This window comes from Vidua chalybeata, chromosome 7 (assembly GCF_026979565.1).
Source record: "Vidua chalybeata isolate OUT-0048 chromosome 7, bVidCha1 merged haplotype, whole genome shotgun sequence".
NCBI lineage: Eukaryota > Metazoa > Chordata > Aves > Passeriformes > Viduidae > Vidua > Vidua chalybeata.
Window position 1 is genome coordinate 4485450 of NC_071536.1, and position 24024 is coordinate 4509473.

Sequence of the window (24024 nt, forward strand, 5' to 3'; positions counted from 1 at the left end):
TTTGCCTCCCAAAAACCACCGATGTGATGTCAGCTGTCTACTGCACAGATGGGGAAGAAGCAGTACTTTGCAAATCCCCAGCAAGAGCTCTCTGAGCCTCTGTTGCTCACTTTAGTGAATGGGCAGCCTTGCAAACCATCTAGGCTTTCTGTTGGTATTGGTTTTGTAGTATTATGTGCCCTTTTTTTGGTTTTGTTACTTTTTGTGTGTGCGTATTTTACAGGAAAATGGTGGGGATGGTTCTTACTGGGGCAGGCAAAGTGAAAGATAAATCAGCAGCAATTGCTCTGCATGTCCAGGCAGTGTTAGCAACACTTTCTCTTACCTCTGTAGGATTTTTCCAGTGCCCTTCAAAAGGCTAAGGTTTGGAAAAAGTGACACAACAGCAATTTAAGGACTGCCAGAGGTTTTCAGTGGCGTAGAGCATTGCTGTGAAGTGACGTATAGAGAAAACACTGGTCCTGGAGCCAATCTAAATTTATCACTGTGTCACAATAGATAGTTAAATTTAAATGTGTGTCCAGCAGTTGCCATTTCAGTAGGTTGCAATCAGCTTGAATTGATATTACCCAAATAAATCAAGGAGCTGAATAGTACATCCATTTCTGATACGGCAGTGCAGTGCACATTATCTGAGAGTAAAAGGAGTTGGTGCAGCTCTGACTGTTATGGTAACCCAGCTCAACACTGCAGAATAAAAGCACAATTTTTGGTATATTCTGGACTCCGCCAAATGGAAAGTGCTTGCCACAGTACAAGTGTGCTTGCTGCAGTGTCCAAGCTGGTAAATTACTGTGGCTGCTTGTACATGGATCGATGTACAGTCTGCTGAATGGTTACATGTCATCATCTGCCCAGCCTGGCACTATTCACATGGATGTGAATAAGGCATTCTTCTTTGGAGTTAAGTTACAGCCAGTTTTATGCAGCTGCATTTGGTCTTGGGACAGGTCAGCCCTGGGCAGCATTCTGCAGGTAGGCATCCCTGTGATGCATCTGTGCTTTTTCCTAGGGAGAAGCCTTTTCTTGTCACTATTCTAGGTCATATCACATCTGGAGTGTGTTTTTGAAGAGACTTTCCTGTCTGCACTTCCTGAGTTTGGGTTTCTGCTGTGGAGCTGCCCTCCAGGTACCTGTACTCAGGTACTTTCTTTGGGCTGAAACTCCACTGGATGGCGTGCTCCTAATCAGCTTTAGTTGAGAGCAACTAAAGCTCTCTAGTGGCTCAGAAGCCTTTAATGCACAGGACTGGGTTGGAGCTGGTCTGCTCTGAAATTCCCAGATGCATGTGCTGTGGATGTTGGGGCCTGGATGCTGCTCTGTTCCATTTTGCAGGGCCCTTGGCAGTGCTGAGCTCCCTTAGCTGACATGGGTGTAGGGCAAGGTGCCTGGAGCAGGCTGCTGTAAAAGTGGGAGGAAAGGAGTGACTCCAGTTGTCTCTGCTTTTCCTGCCCTGGGATATTTCCATCCAATGGGATGTGGAGTGTTGGATGGGGGAGGAGGTCTCCTTGCATGCTAGACAGCCTTTTACTGCCTGACTTCCTCTCTGCTCTCTGAGCTCCTGGGAAAACCTCCATACTAAATCCACCTGATCTGATTTTATTTGGGGGAACACACTGCTTCCCATCTTATGGCTCCGTCAGCTTTGTAGTCTTTAGTTTTGCTCAAGTTCAGTTCTTCTTGCAGACATATGGAGAGATAATCACATCCCTGCTTTTCTCTCCTCTTTTCAACTCACCATGAACCTTCTGCTGCTGTCCTGCCTCATTTGTTTCTTCTTCTTGTTTTCCTCATTAAATAAATTTCAGCCAGATTGTCCTGTCAGATGAACAGTAAATTAATATATTGTAGCCCAAACTTCAAAAAGTTAAAAAAGGATTTAATTGCAATGACTTGTGTTCTTATCTCAGCAGGGTCAGTTTTAAGATAGCTATTGACTTAATTGGGGACAAGGCATTGCTCCCTCTAATTTTGTGTTGCTTCTTAATTTTCATTAATAACTTCCTGTCCCCAGTTTGTGTGGCGAGCAGTTGTGCCAGTTGGCCAAAATCTTCCCTCTTTGTTGTTATGTTATTTGTAAATGGCTAGGGAGATTTGGGGGCTGTAGGCCAGCAATGTCCCTGATTGAGCTGGTACAGGGAAGTACCACTTCCAGAAACTCTGCAATATAAGATAGGAAATAACCCAGAAAATGGCTATAAAATGCATTCATTTAGCTCTGACATTTTTTTGTTAAGTTCTGAAGAGAAAGCATATGGAGATTCTCTTTCTGGTTTATATATTGAAATACAGGAACTCAGGGGCAGAATTGTAAATGGTGCATTTATGAGTTTATTTTGCAACTCATAGGTATGTTTCCTTCCTTTGTTATATAGCTGCTTCTAGGAATCAAATATTTAAGTTTGCATTGCTTGCACTGCTTTTGATGTCTGGAAGCCTTTGGTTTATTTTTAGGTGACACTTTACATCAGGTTTACAGTTCTCCTGGTAGTTTAAAGGAAAGGGAGAATGTGATCTCATGACTCTCAACAAGGCCTTAAAACTTTGTCACTCTCTTTTCCTGGAGGACAAGATATATTCTGGTCATCTACAAGCCTATGATTTTCAGTGGCAGCAGCTTTTGGTGCTGTCTGGAAAGCAAGTCTACTCACTTTGATGGAGAGAGGGTTTCTGTCCTCCTTGACTTTAGGAGAAAGAAAACAGCACTTCAGTTCTCTTTTTCTTCAGCATAGACACTGTGTCATTATACAATAAACATATTATTCCCCTTTTCTCCTGAAAAACCTTTTCCTTTCAGTCACTTGATGCTGTGGGAGCATTTCTGGTACTACACACTGCAGCATCTTTGTTCTGCAGTGAACCAGAGGCAACACTGGGGTTGGATCTGAAGTTCTTCACTGGGAAGAGGAAAAGCCAAACTTTACACTTGTCTTTTAATGCGTGAGGCATGATCTAAAGCACATCCCAAACTGGATTTTTGTTTGTTGTTTTCCAGTCATACATCCTAGCGTTGCCATGCTCCCATGACCTGATGGAGTAGAAATGAGTAATTTCTGTATCTGGAGGGCTTTTGCTCTAGCACCTCATTACCTGCCAGGAATGTCTTAACAGCTCTTGTGCCATTTCTGGTTTTCCAAGTGTGACGACCAGCTTTCTGCATTTCAGGGCATCAGAGGTCAGCCTGTGCTAAGGCAGGTGACATCCCACTGCTGGGGGACATGGAGTTCCCTCTGTCCTGGCTGAACCTGGCTCCAGCAGAAGGCAGGTGTTTGCCTGCACCTCCCGGGCTTCCTCTGCACCTGAGGCATCAAGAGCTGGCTGATGTCTTCGTGGCTTATTTGTCACCCTGAGACTAAGCCAAAGGAGGGAGAGGAAATTAATAAATGTTAATATATGCTGGTTTAATTGAGAAGCACTGTTTTCATCAACTGCTGTTTGAAGAACAGGCTTAAGTATGTTTGTAAGCCCAAACAAATGTTGGCTTTTTAAAGCTGTTGCACAAATACAGGGATCTTGCTTATGCTAAAGAGGTTTAGAGCTATGAGCCCAAACTCTATGGACGAATAATGTGGCTGGGATTCAGTAAAGCCTATTAAAGATAATATTCTTCTATTCAGTAGCTTAAGCCAAGCTTAAGCCAAGTCAGACTTCAAATCCTGACTTACTTGCCTTATTTTGTGTGTTGCTCCAGCACCACAGCACTCAGCATTCTGTGTTATTTGGAACAAGCAGAAGTGATTTCCATCTCATTGTTGTTTTCAAGAGCGTGAATATGTTTTTCCTTCAGACCTTTCAGAGGCTTCACCTCTGGTTGAAGAGAAGAATGAGATTGTTCTGCTGCTGACAGAGTTCAGCAGTTTCTCCTGTTCTTCTCACCATCTCCAAGGCAGAGGAGTCCTGGGGCAATGATTATGACATGGGGGCAGTAGGATCCCTGAAAGCAAAAGTGAGACTTTGGTTCAAAACTATTTGAGTGAAGTCTTTTTGCCTTCTTAGGGAAACTGGCTGAGGCATCCTTGCATCCTGAGGCTCATGTGACATTAGCCTTAGACACATTTTTAAAATTGTTTTTGGTGAAATGAAGGTAATTTCTGTGAATTAATTACACTTGAGACTTGGAGAGCAATGCAATTTAAAAGTTATAAACCAGAGAAGCCTTTTCAGATTGGTGGAAAAGCCTGAAGGCTGCAGACCTGTTTCTAAATGTAGTCATGGTTACTTGGCTTCTGTCTTATGGAAAGGTTTGTGCCTAATCCACCAGGCAGGTAGGAAAGATAAGACCTAGAATTGACTACAATGTGTAGCTGGAAGACCTTTAAAAATTGTGCTTGGGGAGGGGATGCATATTAATACATAAATGGTACTCCAGGAGGTGAGTTCATGCACAGCAATGTGCACGCAGAGCACGGCGGCCTTTCTCTGCATGCAGACCCGAAATAGGGTTGTTTTGTCACAGGTGTGGTGCTCCAGGTACCAGAATTAGGATGTCCTTGACTTCAAAGTGAATTCCCTGCTTGAAAGCAGGTTATGAGGGTCTTTGTGTTCTGGTTGATTAATTCTTGTGGTTTCCTATGGAAATGGCCCTTTCTTTATTTCATCGATACCAAAATTAAAGCATGGCCCCTACTCAATAGCAAGAACAATGAGCTCTCTGTGACACACCATATAGCACTGACCTTTATGAAGCAGAACAGCAGATCCAGATCTATAATATTAGGCACAGCTTGCTGGTTGTGCTGAGATCTGTGCAAACTGGGTTTCTGTAACTGAGATAACCCTGGAAAAACAGCTCTTGTCACCGCCGAGGATGCTCGGGCAGCGCATACATTTGTGTGGTGCCTTCCACCCTCCTCGCTGCCTGAGGCAGGGTTTATTTTACCCTGCTCAGGGCTCAGTGGAGAGTGAAAAGCTTTCAGGGCTGAAGCAGACCATTGAGGGCAGGCTGGGCCTGCACTGACACGGGCTCTGTGTGCGCACAGACCGCTATTGATTTGGGCCGCACAGACGCCGATTCACGGGGAAGGGCTGGCCAGCAGCACCCCTGGCTGGGGACTGTGCAGGGAACAATTTCTCCTAGGGAAAAATGGCCCAAATGAAAGGCATTTGTGTATCCAACCCCAGCTGAGGGGCTGGGGAACAGAAACCCGAGTATGGAGACTTTTTTGTTTTAGAAGTGTACAAGAAGGGACTTTTTTGTGACTCTGGGCAGATTAATTTCACTTTTTTGTTGTTTGTTTTTGGTTTCCCCCCACCCCCCCACCCCTCTTACTAGTTCATTTGGCAGCATTAAATCAAAATGCAGGAAGCTGCTGGCTGTGCTCATGCTGTGTCAGGTGTTTCAGACAGCCTCAGTTGTGACCAAGAGCCGTTGCAAAAATCTAAACTGAGCAAAGCACTGCTGGAAGCCAGAGATTAATGGCATTTCCTGAGTAATTTTTGAGTAAATAATCCCATGTGTTTATTTTTTTTATCACAAATAGCATCAGGAAATCTGAGAAGATACATCAACCTCGTTTCCTAGGTGCTTTGATGTCCAGGCTACAGAAAAACAAGGAGGTGGAAAAGCAATCAGATGTGCGTGTTCCTTTAAAAAAAAATTAGTTTTCTTTCTTTGGATACATATTTTTGCTAAGGAAATAGTCCTTGCACATAGGGCTCATAGTGCCAAAAGAAAATATTTCCAAAAAATCACAAGAGAACTGTTTTCATAGATTCATCATAGGATCACAGAATGGTCTGGGTTGGAAGGACCTTAAAGCTCATCCAGCTCCATCCCCTTGCCATGGGCAGGGACACCTTCCATTATCCCAGGCTGCTCCAAGCCTTGTCCATCCTGGCTTTGGACACTTCCAGGGATGGGACAGCCACAGCTTCTCTGGGCAACCTGTGCTAGGACCTGTACACTCTCACAGGAAGGATTTTTTTCTCATAGCTAATCTAAACCTGACTTCTGTCAGTTTGAAGCCATTCCCCTCTGTCCTGTCACTCCATGGTCTTGAGAAAGTCCCCCCTTGGCTTTCTTGTAGTGCCCTGTAGGTACTGGAAGGTGCTCTAAGGATATTCGAGATGGTTTGCTTATATTTGTGGATAACCAAAAGCCACAATGCTCAGGTGTTAAGTTTGGTGTAAGTAGAGGTAAATTAGAGGCTGGGAATGGCTTCAGTAAATGCATGGGGAGGATCTTGTTTTGCTGCCTGAGGGTGATGGGGAATGGAAAGAAGTTGCTGCCTTAGGAGGATGCTGATGGTGCCTCCAGCAGTAGAAAGGATGCACAGGGCCAGCTGGAGAAGGTAGGATTTGCATTGCTCACTGTCCACAGCATTCAAGTCCTGAGAACAGGAGAGTAAGCACTGGCTTAAATGAAGCAAACAGCACAGTGTGGACCCTTGAACCAAAAAGCAATTAAAATTTGGAGGCTGGGAAGGATCATTTCCATTTAGGGCTGCCCAGAGAGCCTGTGAGGTCTGCTGGGCAGGAGTGGTGGTCAAAGGGGAGTGAGGGAGGAAAGGCCAGGAGGGGGAGAGAAGCAGCACTCTTGAGAGGAGTTTTAGGAAAGCAGAGCAATGCACAGTATTTGAGGGTTTGGGAAGGAGGGAAGTGAACATTAGGACTATAAAACTCGATGCCTACTATGAGCCGCCTGCCACAAGTGCTCTGCAGAGAGCTGTGATGGTTATTTTCCCCGTCTGTTTTTTAATTTATTGTACCAGAAGCAGGAAGGCAATGCCCAAAGTCTAATGCAAAATAAAACAGAGCAGTTTTTGATTGCGCTGCACAGTCAAGTGGAAAAATGAGATAACTGGGACTCCAGTTTAAGGCCCATCTGAGCCAAACCCAAGAGGAGCCTGGCTCCAGGTTGTGTGGTGGAGCCATTGGGGCTGCCTTCAGGAGGGGAGCTGAGTGAGGTTGCTCAGCAGCCTCTGACAAGGAGTGCTGATCGGGAAAAGTGAACTTTTTGTAGACTTCAGAGTGGCTGTGCTGTTCTGAATGTACCTTATGTGTCTGAAGTTCAGCTGCTTGTGATGGGCAGAGTCCTACAGCCTGGCCTTACAAGAACTGCTGGGGTTCATCTAAGATTAATGGTGCTGCTGTCAGAGGTATTACCTAGGCAAAGAAAAATTGGCAGATGGAATACTGGATTCTTTTAGAAAGGTTGGTAAGAAAAAAAAAAAAGAAATCCTGTGGTTTTTTTTCCTTCCTCCAGGACTGAATTAGTCAGGATGCCTGGGAAATAAAACTGAGTCACGGTGTTTACTCTCAGTGAAAAGTAATGCTCTCTTTTCCCCTCCCTGAGGTTATGTTTTTACAAAGGGCAGTGCGTGAGCATTGCTCGCTCCTTTGGCATCTCCTGGTCCCGGGGGCGTGGGAATGTGCCAGCAGGAATGGGCCAGAGGAGGTGGGGGCTGCTCTCCCCTCTGATGGCCTCCCATTGTGCTGCACCCTTGGCATCCAAGTGGGGAAGGAAGGATGGGAAGAGAAACTGCTGGCTGTGGCAGCTCCCGTTAGACTTGGAGTAACATGCTTTATTTATTGGTTTTGCTGAAGAAGTAGTCAGAAACAGAAGGCAAAGAAATACCATCTTCCAGAACATTAGAGATGCCTGTGTCTGTCACTGGAAACCAGTTGTGCTCTTGGAGAGGCTTCCAGCAGGAGTGCCCAGGCCAGCCACCCGCCCTCTGGGATTCTGGAGAATGGCAGCACATCCCTGTTCATGAGGCAGTGCTGCACTGAGGTCTAAACCCTTGCTCAGACATGAAAGAATTGTTTTGGAAGTTGATAAGCACCAGTAACACCCAGGGAGTTGTGTTAAATTCATGATTAAGAGGTGGTATCAGAACTGGACTTCTGGAAGGATTTCTTTGTAAGAGAAGTGGTACAATTATCGTAAATGAAGTCAGAGCAAAGGGAAAGATGCCCTGGCAAGGACTGGATAATTTGTGAATCTCTGACTCCCTAAAAAGCTCTGGGCTCACTATCCCCTGGAGAGAAACAGGGCGCTGTGCATGGAGGGCTTCTGACCACCATGGGCATTTTTGGTGAGCCATGTGCTCTCCTTGCAGGAATCTTCCTCTGTCCCCAGGTTAAATTGGTACCAAGCTGTCTGCAGCACATCTTGGCCTCTCACATGTTGTGCAGAGTTAATTTAGTCTATGGACAAATTCACAGAACAAAATGCTGTGTTTTTCCTGAATTCTCCCTGAAAAAAGTTACCTTTTCTCCTTTGGCAAGCCAGCTTGCAGAGATGCTGAATCCCAGGCAGTGTGAGGCAGGTATTCCCCAGAGATTTACACTTTTCAGTATCACTCCTATTCTGAGCACCTAAATGCAGAGAAACCTGAACACATTATGCAACTGCTGACCTTGATCAGGTTCAATATTATCTTAAATGTTAATCAGTACCAAGCACAACTTTTATTGTGGGAAGTATTTTATGTGGCATTCAAGCGTGATTGCTGTAGTCTGGGGTCTGCCTTTGACTTTATTATGCTTCAGGTTTTCCCAGTTAATTTATCAAAATGACATGCAGCTCTGGGGGGCAGCTTTGTGGTATATGATTGACTAAATAACGCTCTGCATTTCTGAAAGGCTTTTAAAATTACTGCTTTCACACCAGGTATATTTGTTGTTTTAATGCAGGTCACTTCCTCTCCCAGTTGTGCTATCCTCCAAGCAGAGCCCAGTAGAAATAGTTTCTGATGACAGAAAGTGGATTGCAGGGTTGGACAGTGTCTGAAAAAGGTTGTTTTCTTACCCAAATGCTACTGAGCCAGTTGTTCAGTTTCCTTTTGACACACACATCCATTTTCAGATGCCATTAACAGATTAAATGGTGAATTTTGGTAAGAGCTTTGGAGGCCGCCATGGTTTTGTGAAGTGGCTGAGAGGCATTATAAGATTCTTCTCACGCGATTCGAAATTCACCCATTGCTTTCAGTAGAAAACTAAATAACTATGTAGACCTTTTAAGTATTACTCGTGGCTCAGTAATTTTAATTGTTGTCAATCCCTGGCTGCTAATGAAAGAACATGAAATTTGAGTGTCCTGTATCTTTGTATTTCAGAACAGTGGAGGATGGGTTGAGGAGGAGATGGAGCCTGGGCCGTTCTGATTAGTGCAGCAAAGCGAGGACGCTGATGCTGTTTCAGGATGGGGCTCATTTCTTTTCTTTCCAGGGAACATCGGCATTTCTAGTTCATTAAGTTCCAAAATAGGATTTTAGGCAGAAATTCCAGTTTTTGACAAGTCATTTGTCTTTACACCTAGGAAAAGACCGTTTTCTTATTGTATTAGGGAATTTGGCAGGAGTGTATTCTCCTTCCCCAGTCATTCATAGTCGCTGCTGCACTTTGCTATGTGATGATACAGTTGTATGTAGGGATTTCTTCCTTTCAAACCTATTTTCTAATCTTTTTCTAGCAGCACACCTAAAAAGAGAATGATTATTTCAGGAATGTGCCAAGGGTTAGGTAAGGACTGAAAGGAGTAAGAAAGTCAGAGAAGAGGCATCTCAGTAACAAAAGAAGAGTCATCTCAGGAATAAAGTAGATTTTATTGGGGGAAGAAAGTGGAGAGCAGGCTCAACGATGTGGAGAAGTGGAATTGCCTGAGCCACAGATTCTTTTTTTCTCTAAGGCAAAACTCAGAGCCTGGCTTAGGTCACGTTGTGTGATCAGTTGGCCAGCACTGGCTGCGTACCTTGGAAGGTCGACACAGCTTGATGACTGGGTGAACAGCTGTATTACTGTAACCATTTCTATTTTAGAAAAGCTAATGAAGCAGTTGTGAAGGCCTGAGAACAAGGTTGAGAGGAGAGGCTGTTCAGGGAAAGCGATACACTGAACAATAAAGGAGCTCGGGGTATAGGGACACGCTGCTTTGAAACCTGACGCAGAGCAGGAATGAAGTGCTGAGAGTGCTTGGCACTGGAACGTGATTGTTTCGGTTTGGAGGTCTGTGGTCATGGGTAAGGCAACTTGGAAGTGAGACAAGGTGATGCAATACCATCCCTGCCTGAGTGAGTACGTCCCTCCTGTGTTTTGGAGCCTCAGCACGTGCACAAACCCAGAGTTGCTGTCACTCCCAAACAAATACACTTAAAGGCAACAGAAAAATACAAGCTCAGAAAGAGTTGTGGGAGTAGCTCTTGCAGACAGTGCATGGAGATTTAAGCTGGCTCCAGTTGACATTAATAGGAGGGGTGTAGCAATTATTTTCATCCCTTCTCTTAATTGCAGATGCTTTTTGCAAATCTCTCGAGGGTGACATCTGGTCCTGGTAGGAGGCTCTAAAATTGTAGGTTTTCTTTACTGCCACTGTGCACTTTGTGGAGTCTGCTGAATCTTCCTTGCCTAATTGAAAATGGGAGGTTTTAGTTCAGTGAGTGTGGGATTGGTGATGTAATGGGAGGAGCTGTACCTTGCAGGAGTCACACAAATCTCTGACCACTTTCAAGCGAACTTCTCAATGTCTGTGCCTGTTGTAAGTCTAAAAGTCAGTGCCCCGTGACATGCTCCACTTTGGCTCCTGTGGCATTTGCACTGTCTGCAGCTGCTCTGGTAGATGAGAGTGTGTGTGACTCAAGCGAGGAGTGGGGCTGATCTGACAATAAATGTGTATTTTAAGTGGAGCTGTTGCGTTGCATTAATGTTGTTTATCTTGCGCTGGTCGCCGTGCACTGGCACATGACACGGGCAATATTAATGATGTGGAAAAAGGCAGGGCTTTTGAAGGGGCTGTGCTGGTGCTAAGTCATGTGTAGTGTAATTGGAGTAGTATCTGGTCTGCTGATAAAATAAAGGCAGCTAATTGCCAGCACTTTTGTTTTCTTAGTCTTTCTTACTTACAAAAGACTTTTCTCAGCTTGGTTAATGTATTCCTTTCAGGAAGTTGTGTGCTTTCACACACAAGGTAACTTGTGTGAAAGCATTTGCAAGATTAATTTTCACTTACTCTCAGGAGTATCGGGGAAGATAAAACCACCATGTACATTCCCATTATTTTTTGGGCTATATTTGCCCATTGGGCTCTTCCTGAGATGCAGAAGCTGTAGATAACAAACCATGCAGCACGTTGTACAAAGTTAGCCTCTTCCCACGTACGAGGCCCATTAGGAAATTTTCAGTTATCATTTATTGAGACAGGAAGTATATTCTCCTTTTGCAATAATTTATTGCCCAACTTATAAAAGTTGCTAGTTAAATTAGTTGGAGTGGGAGGACTGAAAAATGGGGATGAACAAGCGGCCAACTTGCATGTTGCCAACTTCTCATGTTGCTATGAAAAGCCAGCCCTTCTTGCATGGGCCATGGTCCATACCATTTTTCAAGCAGGAACATTAGTAAGAGTCAGTTATTTCTGTTGATTTTCTTTCATCTTGTTGGAAGCCACATAGTTCCTGTTCCACTTCACACACTCTGAGACTCCTGAATCATCTGCTAGTTAAATAAAATTTTTGAAGTCAGTTATTGTTTTAATAGAGAGGATTTGTAAGCTTGGATTTGGAATCTCTTTAGAGGGATGCATTTAGTAAGGTAAAGAAATAATTATTAAGTATAGATGTGTGCTGTTATGTGGATCTCTATGAGTTTGTGAAGTCCATTTCTGAAGAAATAACCTGGCATTGTTAGCATCTTCTTCAAAGATTCATGCCAAGGTTCTGTTATTTATTAGATATTTTTCTTTTATTAAAAAAGAAAAAAAAAAAGGATTATAAGATTTTTGCCAGCCTGTATCACATTTAAGTCTGTTAAATCCCCTGTATCTCTGAGAGACAGAATACCAGAGGCTTGGAGGAAAGTGTTAAACCCGTGAAGCTGACGTAAAAGATAATATGGCCACAGGCGTCACCCTGAGCTCTAATAGTGAGAGATTGCCTTTCCCACCAAGGTTTACAGTTTAATATCGCTCCCGAGACGTGCTGTCATTAACCGTGACTCTGGAACCAAATCCTGAGCCTTGTTCCATCTTAGGGACACTCTGAGGGCTTACAGTGTTTATAGTCTGGAAGGCAGAAGTTTCATGGCATCACGGAGATTGCAGTTCCTTCAGTGCATTAATTCTCCTGCTCTGTCAGCTGCAGTGAGACGAGGCAGAGCTCCTCCACTTGTGCTGCACTGCTGCTCTGTGAAACGCCAGAAAAACTGAGTAGAGCCTGCTCAGGATTACTGAACTTGGGGGAAAAATTACACTGCTTTTAGAAGATGCTACTTAAGTTGTTTCTGGAGGATGCAAGGCTTTGTCAGCTCCTTCTATTACCTATCAGTGCCATAAAAATGATGTTGACTCCCTGGTAGTCCCTCCTTTATATTTTCTTTGTAACAGCCTGTGTATATTTTGCCCACTGTAAGCTCTGCTGACCCACTGCAGTCACCAAAGAAACGAAGAAGAGTCACAGAGCACTGTGAAGTATGATATTCTGTGTTTGTGGAGCCCACACTGCAAACCTCCTATCCCTGATTAATGGCTACGAGTGCAAGAAGAGTAAGAGCAAGGATCAAGTCATTTTGGAGGGTAAACCAGTTTTGAAGTTGTGAAGACAACCTGCTAGGAGAAAAAGAGAGAGGCAAAAGCTTAAATGACTTGAAAGTAGAGTTTAAGCTTCCACCTGCTGTGGTTTGAGGACTTCTCTTGGGGAGGTAGCAGCCTCAATTGATGGCATCCCTCATTCTTTCTCTCCCCTGGAGAAGCTGTGCTTGTCCGTGAGTGTTGTGGTCTGTCCTTCTGGGTCTAAGTCAAAACTGAAATTCAATTTACAGTCCCAACGTAACTGAATAGGAGAGGCTGAAAAGCAAACCCTGGGCAGAGCTGAATGGAAATTCTCTATGTGGGATGTGGAGTTCTGCAGTGTTTAGTAATAATATAACAGGATGGAAATTAAAAAGAAGCACCTTGTGTAGGCCAGCACCTGTGACAGCTGTAGTTTTGCTCTGGTCATGAGATGATCACTGTGTAACAGCCCTTAGCTCCAGTTTCTAATTCTGTAATTCCTGAGCAATTGTCACTGTCAAGGGAGCTCAGTGCAAGCTGCTGTATAAACCCTTGTAACATGGCTGGCAAAGACAGTGACAATGGATGCTGGAAGCCTAGGGGATGTCTGACCGTGGCATCCTGTATTTATATCTGCCTCAAACCTCTTATAAACCTTCCATCATGGATCTTCTGCCTTTCTTACTCGGGAACGTGCTTGGGCTGGTGCTCAGCTCTGAGAGTATTTGCAAATCCAGCTGAGCCCTGTGGGAATTAACTCTTGCTGAACTAACTGCATGCTCAGCTGAGACCTGGATTCAAGGGCCACTCTTTTTGATCCATAAGTTTCTCTTCCATGGTCCAGAAGTTTCTCTTCTGTCATGATGTGGTGTCTGTGACTCCCACCCACAGCAAATGCCCTCTATGCCAGTATTGGCCTACCAGACTCTGCCTTTTCTCTCAGCTCAAAGAGGCTGTGGCCACCTGAGAACAAGGAGGTTTTTCTTAGTCTTGGGTCTTAGTGGTGCCAGTGAGGAGCCCTCACTGCATGAAATACTTTTGGCCACAAACTTTTGCCTTTGGCTGCCATCTGTGAAAATTTAAATTGATGTATTTTACAAAAAAAATATATTTGTTATATTTTCATTACTCATTTATATTATAGATAATTAGTTGCATTTATTATATGTATATTTGTTTTGTATATGTATATATGTTTATATTTATGCACACATGCATGTTATACACACATGCTCTTTACAGGTATTGATTTGCACATATTCATCTACATAAACATACGTGTATAAATGCATATATATTGTTGCTTTTTGGTACATAGCATTTCCTTCTTATGTTTCTGTGCACAAGGACTAGAAATGTCTACTCCAGGAGGTAGAGGATTACTATACAGAGGCCATAAATTATATAAAAAGTGTTTGCTGTTAAACTGTGATAACCTTAGCCACAGGGAAGCAGCTGGCACTTTATTGCCAGTGAGTTCCTTTGTGTTCCCCTTAAGCTCCAGCCAGACAATGGCACGTTTATAACTTTTTAAAAATTAAATGTAGAGTAGAAAGAGCCATGTTGGACTTGAGATGTGAGGCACTCTGGTGGGATTGCTCCAAAGTCATACAGCTTGGTTATGCATCCAGTGAAAGCCTTTCTTCCTCCTTTTGTGGCTAATGAAACTAGGGGCAGTGGTAGAAATAAAAGCAGAACTTGAGGAATCCTTTTTCTGGTCCCTATCTTTGCTCTCTATCAGCAATTAAATAGAAAACAAACCCCAGCAAATGAAACCAGCTTGCCTCAAACCACACATTTGCTATGGAATAACTTCATGGACAGGTTTTTCTCTCATGGAGAAAAGGCACTCAATTTGAAGTCTCAAGGCTCAAGTAATTTTTCTCTGCAGTGAGAAATGGCAGGCAGTGCAGTAACCTTCAGAACATGTGAGTAACACCAGTTCTGTGTCAGGAAGCCATATAGCTGAAATGGCTTGGCCAAAGCACCTGGAGTCAGAGTGCATACAAAATGTGCTTGGTGACAACTCACGTTTTATAGGTGTGTAAAAGGAATGGAGCTCCCTCTGAAAGGCTTTAAAGGCTGGTGGAGTGAGTTACTGACAAATCACCTTGGTGCTACTAAGGCAAGTCTGGAAAGTGTCTCTGAAGGGGGGAGTGTCCTGGTTTCAGTTGGGATGGGGTTCATCATCTTAGTTGCTGGTATAGTGGTGTGGTTTGGATTTAGGGTAAGAGGAACTCATCCTAAAACGGATGTTTTAGTTGTTGCTGAGCAGTTCCTACATGAAGTCAAGGTCTTTTCAGCTTTTCATGCTGCCAATGCTTGGGCATCAGGTGGTGGGTAACTGCATTGTGCAACAACTGTTTTGTATATTATTATTTTCTCTTTATTATTATTATTATTTTCCCTGCCCTATTAAACGGTCTTTATCTCAGCCTATGAATTTTACCTTTCCCCTGAGTTCTCAGTGCCATCCCACTGTGAGGCAGAGTGAGTGAGGAGCTGTGGGGTATTTCCCTACCTGCCAGCAGCACGGGTCAGTGACTCTGAACTGAAGTGTATTTGCATCTTGACCTGCTGGGACTGACCCCCTGACTGTGGATGGGGAAGTGTGGTGTAGGAAAGGTTATCCTGAAGGCATGTTTAAGGACAAGGAGCATAAGCAGTGAATTGAGGGATTCCACATTATGAGGCAGCCTTGCCTTTTCTTTGAACAGCACTGGGATGGTGGTGGTAGACATGTTTATATTTGGAAAAATATGAGCTGTCACCTGATGGGGAGCAGAAGGCTGTCCAGTTTTCTCCTCAGTTCTAGCAAACTGTTGTATTGTGTAATCCCTTCTGCAAAATTTACTGTGCCTTGCTCTAGAGTGCTAGGTTGCCACTTCTGTTTTCCCTCTTGCTCTGGTTAAGAAACTCTCAGTCTCAGTCTGAGTCTCCTCATTGCCTACATTGCTCTCGCTCTGGTGCTAGCATTGTATTTAACAGGTTCAGTTTGGGGGGTTTTGTTTCTTTGTTTTGTGGAAATTTATTCTCTCTCTTTGGTAATGTATATGTAGGAAACAATTAAATGCCCTGTTAAACTTTACTTTCTAAATCCAAATCAGTTAAGTTCCTGAGTCTACCTGCAGAACGTGAGCTCGGTGTTTACTTTGCAGACCTGTAGCTCAGCTTCTTTCTGCTTGAAACTATCTGAGTGAAGGAATTTCTGTGGCTCCCTCACCAGACACTAACCACAGGTCTTTCTCCATCTCTGGAGAGACCCTGCTTGCAAAACTGCCCAGCTGCCTCATGGTATTTGCACAAAAAAATCAACAAAACCAAAACCAAAGCACAGCAACAAAACAGCAACAACAAAACCCCCAAACCAGAACAAAACTAAACAAAATAAAAACCAAAAAAAAAAACCAACAACCCAAACAAGCAACATTCTCAAAACAAAAAACCTCTAAGCAACCCCAGCTTCCTCACTTCTTCCTTGGGATTGTCTTTGCTTTCTCACTGTGCTCTCTTGTGCAGCAAATTTACTCCTCCAATCAATTTCTAATTTCCTGGATTGTTTTTTGCCTTTTTTTTTTCTGCCATAGATGTATATTGCTTGTGTGAAATCTGCACATAAGTGCCTGCAGGTCTCGAATCATCCACGCTGCCTCTCTGCTGTTACAGCCTTATTCCCTCTGGCTGAACTCCAGCACCTTTCCCAACAACTTCTCTAGTCTTTGTACCATTTTGATGACACTCTTCAAGGTGTACTTTGTGCATCATTTCTGTCAGATATTTACTCAGTGTGCATCCTATAGATCCTATATACTTTCATGTTTGTTGTAAGTGTTTCCTCAACGCTGTAATCTTTTTTTCTCCTGTAGTGCTTGCTTATAGTCAGAGAGAATTTGAGCAAAATCATCAGATCTGTTTCCCTTAAGAAAATGTCCTGTTTTGCTTTCTGAAGAATCAAAACTTCTTGGGCCTAAGCCCTGTTTTTCTTGCCCTCCTGTTCCACCACTTAAGCTCATCTCTCTGCTATAGCAGAGCTCAGAGGCAGGAGGGTGCCTTCACCTTCCACTCTTGATGTACAACCACCACCTGAATGCACCAGCAATCTTCAAGCAGCAGAATAGCCAACCCGGCAGGAACATGCTGATGTTCATCCACACCAAAGGAATACAGAATAGGAAAGGAACAAATTCCAGGGAAGCTCCCTTGGTGATTTTGTTGTTGTTGTTCTCTGCTTTTTAACTTCTCAGCAGGGATACAGGCTTTTTGCATTCCTGCCTGGAAGCCGGCAAACCCACACTGGTAGTTCAGTTTTCTGTTTGGGAGCCCCTCTGAGCTGGAGAGGAGCCCTACAAATCTTGCAGACACCATCCTGGAGGCATGCATAGCTCTGTGTCTGAATTGATTTCAAACTGCCATCCATAATCTGGATAATAATCTACTATTCACAATTAGATGTAGTTCCAATTTCTTGAATGCTCAAGCAATCATTTTCTTTGGTAATTGAGTTCCCCGTAGAATTCTCTTATTCTGATCTCCTGCTCGGAAAACGAAGCATATTAATTTGAAAAGCTGCATCAGTGCCTGGCCAGGACAATGGCAGCAGAATAATTGCATGGAAATCTCTTACAACAGGTTTATTTTCATCTAATAAAGCTTTCCCTGGTGGTTATGCTGCATGCCATGAATATGATACAAACTCTAAGGTCTGCATGTGTGTGCTTGCATGGGCAACTGGGTTTAGCATTCCAAGATATCTTTGGTTTTTTTTTTTGTAAGTGTTTAAAAATAATTTTTTAAAGTATTTGTCATTCTGTCTTTGTTTTTATGATGAATTTTTGGTAAGGGAAGGGGTCAGAGAGGAGAAGTGACTCCTGCCTGCAGGATTTCTGCACATATAGTACACATCTGCACACACTGGAATAAAAGTTATGTTCCAGTCTCTAAATGGAGATGAAGTTGAGTTCTGTGGGATGCAGAGCAAACAATTAATAAGGGACTAGAGGCCCTTAAAAAGAGCTTATAACTCAGCAGGGAAACAAAGGAAAGCAGAAAACAGGTGTAGAGGGATGACTACCCCTAGCTTCAGCCCTCTGTGTCACTGTGGGATTTGGTAACAGTGAGTATAAACCTTGGTTGAGCTTGTCAGTGATCACATTGTCTGATTTATGGTTTGACTTGGATTTATAGTTCTAGTTCTGCAGTTTAGGGTGTTGTCAAATATCCTTTTTTTTCTCCTAGGGGGTTTGCCCATGGGGAATATCTGTGTATGTTCAGACCAAGTAGCAGGTGCCATTATCATGAGAGATGTGTCTAGAGAATGTTCTTCAGACATTATTAATTAGTGCTTGTGAGCTCTGGGCTGGAAGCTGGTGAATGGTGGGCCTACTGTGTTTCAGATTTCAGAGTTACTGTCAGTATTTATAATTAGCATTATTATTCTGGTTATTGTTTGTTGTTTCACCTATTGGGGTATTTTGTGAATTGAATGCTTAAATAAGAGAAGATGTGAAGAAGATTAAATAATTAAAAGGTGATAGCAGGATCCCTCATATGGACATGGAGTTCATGCTTGTCTTATATTTCTAGATAGGTCTTCTGTTTTCTCCTGTAACAGGGTCAAGTGGCATAGTCTGGCATTTTTCAGAGGGTCTGTGTGGCCAGCTCCTGTTGAAGTTGACTGGATTGTGTGAATCTTACACCTTGAGATTCCAAACACATTTTGGCCTTGCTGTCTTGCCATGTCTATTTAGTAGTTTGATGGACTTAATGAGGCCCAAAGATGCAATGACTTGAATCAGTGTAAGAGAAAAAAAAATAGAAATGTGTCCCACAGTGGGGCTGAAGTATTCTAGGGATGCAGAGCTAGTTATGAATGAAAGATCTTTCCTTTTCAGACTTGCAGTCCCCCACTTTCCATAAAGGATAGCACAATCTGTAGTTGAAATGCCTCCATAAATATTCAGAGTATGTCAACAGTTATGGAGCACAGTGGTGTTAGCTTATTGTTATTTACAAGGAGATGCTGTAGAGTTTTTACACAGTAATCCTACAGCTGCACCATTTCATACAGAACCTTTACTTCCTGGCAGTCAGATGTGTGATGTTTCAGATGTCGGATTTTCAAAGGAAAACTGGAAGTGCAAAGCCCTGTTCAGAACCTCTCCTTTCCTCTCCCACTAATATGGATCAGCTAAAAATATTTCAAAAGATAGTCTTAGTTTCCTGGTGAAAACGTTAAGAAATGCCAAAGAAAGATCTTCCTTATAATCTTAGCTGTATATGAATATATAAACCCAAGGAAAATACAATGTATGTAGCAAGCCACACCTTTGCTGTTACCTTTCCACTTGCTAGGTTGGCTTAATGGGATGTAATGACAAGAGGCTGAATATCGAGGCACTTTTCTTCTGCTTCTATCAGTGAAGTCACAGTTTTTGCATTGCCTCCCTTCCACCAGACATAAATGTCCTTGGCAAAAGCACATTTATTATATATACAAAAAACGACCCATCCCTGACATACTTATTTTCTTTTTCCTGCCTCAGTTTATTGGACAGTTGAAAAAGCTACCTGTGCCTTCCCAGGAAGGAATCATAAATGTTTGCCTATTATTGAAGGTGGCATTTTATGTAAAGCAGAGGGTAAGCTGCAGAAGCCAAGCTGCTCTTTTTGCCAGTGGGTTTTCCCTAGTTCCTGCTGTCAGCCATGCTGATCTTCTTCTTCTTGGTATGTTCCACATCTCTTTCCTGTTGCTATATGATCCATTGCTACCAGTCTTTAGAAGACAGTTTTGGGGGAGGACTTAAAGTTTTCCCCGCAGCAGCACCAGCAGCTTCCCTCCTTGCCCACCACTTCTCTGTGAATTAACCTCTTGGATGGGTGAATTCTGTTCTCTGTGAATTGTAACGTTGTGCTCACCTGTGCAACGTGCACTTGTTTGTGTTTTTGACTCAGCAGTGGTCTCAAAACCCAGCGAGTGTGGAGCAGTTCTCCTAACGTGGCCCTCATGCTGGAATGGGAGTTGGCATCCTGTTTGGAGAAACTGCCTTTGCTTTTATCTGATGGACTCCTGTGGCTCTATCCCCAAATTAATAGAGAAATGAAAAGGTTTGCACATTCTGGATTTGTGGAATCAGAGGGGATGATAGGTTAAGGAAAATTTACATTCCTTTCATCCCCTCTCTGATGCATTGGTCCCCAGAGGGTAGATGAGCTGTCCTTAGGGCTGGCAGCAGCATTCTTTCAAAGAAAAAACCTTTCTGCCTTGTTCTTAGAAGAGAGACAAAGCATGTCATGTAGGAAGGGGCACGACTGAGAGGGAGAAGAACAAATTACATGTGCTGAAATAAAGGCACTAACAAGTTCAATCAGGCCAGCCAAGAATTCCTTGATGTCATCTATGGTTGTGTCAGGTCTCTGTATAAAACACTTGAACTAAACAATGGACTGTGAAGTTCAGCTGGCTGTTTGGTTTTTTTTTTTTTGGATTTTTTTTCCCCTTTCTGTTTTCTCTCTTGTTAACACAATGGTGGTGTTTTTTATAGCAAACACCAGAAACTGTGCATGTACCCTACACCAACAGAATATATTTGTTAATATATTTTGGCATTCAGAAGTAATCTGTGTCCAGTATTGAGTATCTGCTTCCCACTCTGCTGGCAAGTCCAGGGAGATGGTCGGGCACTGGAGAAGCATTGATTTCTAGCGTATGTCATTAGAATTGCATTATCAAGCTTGGCACCAGCTCTGTCTTAATCCATCTTCTCACATCCTGTTGAGGAGAGAGAGAGAGATGAGGGCTGTCAAATCACCAAGTGTTCAAAGCTCCCGCATCTGATGGCAGGAGTGCCGGGGCACGGCTGCTCTTCCCAGCCCGGGTCCGTGATCAAAAGCGAATTGAGACGCCATCCTTCCAGCCATCTGCTGACTTTGGCATCTGCTGGGGTGAAGGATGGCCATGGAGATGTCTTCTCTCCCTCCTGGTATGACAGGCAGTGTCGTTGAGCTCCCTAACGCCAGGTAGCTGTTGATTTAGCTGACTGCTCGCTTGCCATTTTCTACCAGTAGGCACACTAAGAGTGATGGAGAGAAATGCAGCAGTAAACCTGAAGGACAGGGCTGGGAGGAGGTTGAGAGAGTGCTCATTACTCTTAAAAATTTGCTTGTTTTGCTTTGGCTAAATGGGCTTTAGTGGGATGAATCTTGCAGTATTTAAGGAGGTAAATCCTGGTGGCTGCTCTTGTCCTGACGATGCTGCCTGGAGTGAAGTGTGCAAACATAACCCTGTTCAATTTTCTGAGGTGACTCAGGGGGGTTTAAAATCAGATTAGTTTCAGATTTGTTTTTTTTTTTTTTTGTTTGCATTAGAAGTTTTTTCACTTCAGCCTTGTGCTTTACAGCTGTTCCTTAGAGGTCTGATGCTTTGTCATGTCTTGCTCAATCTGTAGTTGTGTATTTGTCTTTTCCAGCTTGAAGAGGTACATAATATGTAATTTCTGCCAGCATTTGTCTGCTTTACCAAAGACAACTCAGTGCTCATTGTGGAACCACCTTCTCAGTGGCAAGTACCTAAGGATCAGTGAGATCCTGGCTATGATGTGTTAAATACTGACAATATAAAAATGACCTTTACATGTGTGTGTGGATGAGCCCACACCTTATGTGTAGATCTATGTAGTATAAATGAAGGGATGATTAAAAAGAAAAAAAATCAGCTAACCAAATGTGTCTTGCAAGGGACCTAATTACAAATAGGCAACAAGCTGTTCCTAATTAGACCAGATGACATGGTAACCTTAATTTTTAACACTCTTTGACTCTGTAGATCCTCAGCAGTTGTAACTTGGAGTTAATGCAAAGACACAGAGCTTTTGTCTTAGTATATAAGATTAGATCTAGGAGTTTTTGGAATGCCACAGTTAAAGAAGGCATATTCAAGCTGTTGGTAGCTTGAAAAATAATAATGCCTGGAGCTATACAACCTGTTAAACATCAACATCCACTTTCAAGCCAAAAGAAAAAGTATCCTGCTCTTCATTAGAGAGAGAGAGGCCAAACTGGAATAATGAATGAAAAATTAATTTTTTACAATTATTTAAAAAAATAAACCCTCTGGGTCTGAATTCGTTCCTGACACCTAAAAATTACCCTGTTTTTGTCAAACTTGTTGCTCAGTTCCTGTCCATCATCTGACACTACATACTTCAAAGAGGGAATTTCTTCCAGCGCTAAATTGACAAACCACTTTTATCGGAATGCCGGGGGCGGTGTGGGTGCAGTTCTGGGCAAGAGTGATGGGGAGCCTGCTCAGTCCCCAGTCACTGGGGACTGGGAGGTAAATTTGCTGGAAAGCTTCTCTCAGCATGAGTGAGAGCTTCCAGCAGCTTGTGTACACTGAGAAGGGGAAGTCTAATGATGGGAGACAAAGAGTGAAGTGGGAGTTGGAGTAGGTTTCGCTTGCTGCAGACACGCAGGGGTTGAATCTGGTGAAAGGGTAACTTTGGGGATCCTGGACATTTGTCATAGCAAGCCAGCCAGCTGTTTTCCCTCCACAGAAGTGGTGTTGGTGTCTTGAGTTACGTTTTCCTCAGAGGTGAGGCATGGTGAATTTGAAATGCCATCCTTTGCTGAGAAAGGCTGTGAGAGCAGTGTTTGTCAACAGATTTTGCTGATTGAAAAAATGGTCATGACAGTAAAAATAGGAATTAGAGACCCAAACTAGAGAAGTTGGATGCTAAAATATTCATAGAGGCCTCGGGGGACTTTGCATCTCTGGTAGAAGCTGAGGCCAGCTGGTTTGTGCAGTTTGAGAGTTGATTCAGTTTGTTGCTGGCCAATGTACACAAGTGGCACAACGTTAGCAGGGTTAAATGCTATTTCCCAGGGCTCAGGCTGAGTACAGACCTGAGCTTGGTTTGACTTCAGGATGCAGAGCTGAGATCAGCTTGGCCAGAGGCTCCCTGCTCTTGTGCAGGCTGGAGAAGACATTGGGGTTGGTCTCTTGTGTGATGGTTGTGCCAGATTGGGCTCTGTAAGCACCAGGTACTACAGATAATCCTTTCTTCTCTTGGTCACATGCAAAAATGGCATTTGGGTTGGTCTTACGTAGCTCCAATACCCGTTTAAATATTCTTGACTGATTAACAATAACAGCTTCAGTGATAGGGGAATCGTACTGAGTTCTTCCTTGTTATACCAGATCAGCTTTATCACAGATACAGGGTCATTTATTAGCACTGCAGTATTTTATGTATGTGCATCTTTCTCTTCTAGAGAGATTGGGTAGCTGTTTTTCCAAAGATGTGCAAAAATACAGCAGGAGGCATTTCAAAAAGAAATTGGTAGTGAATTTAGACACTAGACAATGGGAGTTCAGAGGTAGGACACAGGCCTTTTTTGGAAAAGTATGTTTCTGTCAGTAGGTTTCATACCCACACTGAAGCCACCCAAAATAACTAGATACTGAAATGTAAATCTTGTTATTAATCTCAAAAGTGGTGAAACATCATCTCATCGAGAATTATGGCCCTTAACAGCTCCATCTAAGACTGCATTATTAACTGAATAGTCTCATTTTGCTGGACATTTAACCTTATATACATGTAATTTATGAGGGATTAATTTAACAAGTTTTAAAACTTCCAGAGTAGAACAGGGGTTGTGATCCCAATCCTGACTGTGAACAGGCTTTATTCCAATTTGCTGTGCTTCCCTCTCCATTGTGCCAGAGTTCCATGGCAGTTCACAGCACCTGTAAAAGCCAGCAGTGTACTCTGTGCTCGTCCCACGCAGGTCCAGGCCGTCAGATCCACAGCAGACCTGGAGCTCATCTCAGTTGTGTGGCTGCCTGCAGCCCGGGGTGGCCTTGATTGTTTTGATTCTCCTTGAAATACTCTGTGGTTTCGTGCACGTGTGATTTTTTTTTTTTTTGGTTGTTCTCGCTGTTTGATGCGCAGGAGGTATTCAGATAGGTGAACAGACAAGGAAAAACAGGGTTTAGTGGTGGTGGGAGGGAAGAAACACTCAAATGGAATCACTTTGCTGTGCACCCAGCAGGGAAATTTCATTTCTGGCAGTACTGCTTTGCATTGACTCCAGCTACTATCTGAGGCCTGTTGCCACAAAGAAAGTAGTTTTTGTGGCAGTGGGTGCATCGATATCCAGCCTATTCTTATCCCAAAAATGCCCATTTTCTCATTGGTATGCACAACTGCGTCCTGTGACAGAGCTGGAAGTCTGCAAGAACACCTCCAGCCATAAGTAACCCCTCAAAAACCTGTAAGAAATTAACTCAGATTTTCTATCTAACTTGGATCATTAATTAATTCTATCTCTGCCCCCATTACACAATTAGAAATATTGCCAGTGTCCAAATGTGCGATTACTACATCTGTTAGGAAAAGGAAGAAACAAAAGAATTAATGTTGATGATAATTTATACTGACACACCAAGGATGGGGAAAGCACTCAAGGCACTGAAGACCTGGCTGGAACTTTCAGCTGAGCATTTGGAACAATCTAATGATTTGGACATTGTTCTT

The 24024-nt window shown here is 43.2% G+C and overlaps 1 protein-coding gene across 2 annotated transcripts in view; it reads left to right on the forward strand.

Annotated features, from left to right (window-relative positions):
* The window catches only part of ERBB4 (erb-b2 receptor tyrosine kinase 4), a 581304-nt gene that overhangs the window by 90907 nt on the left and 466373 nt on the right, over positions 1–24024 (forward strand). The window lies entirely within an intron of this gene.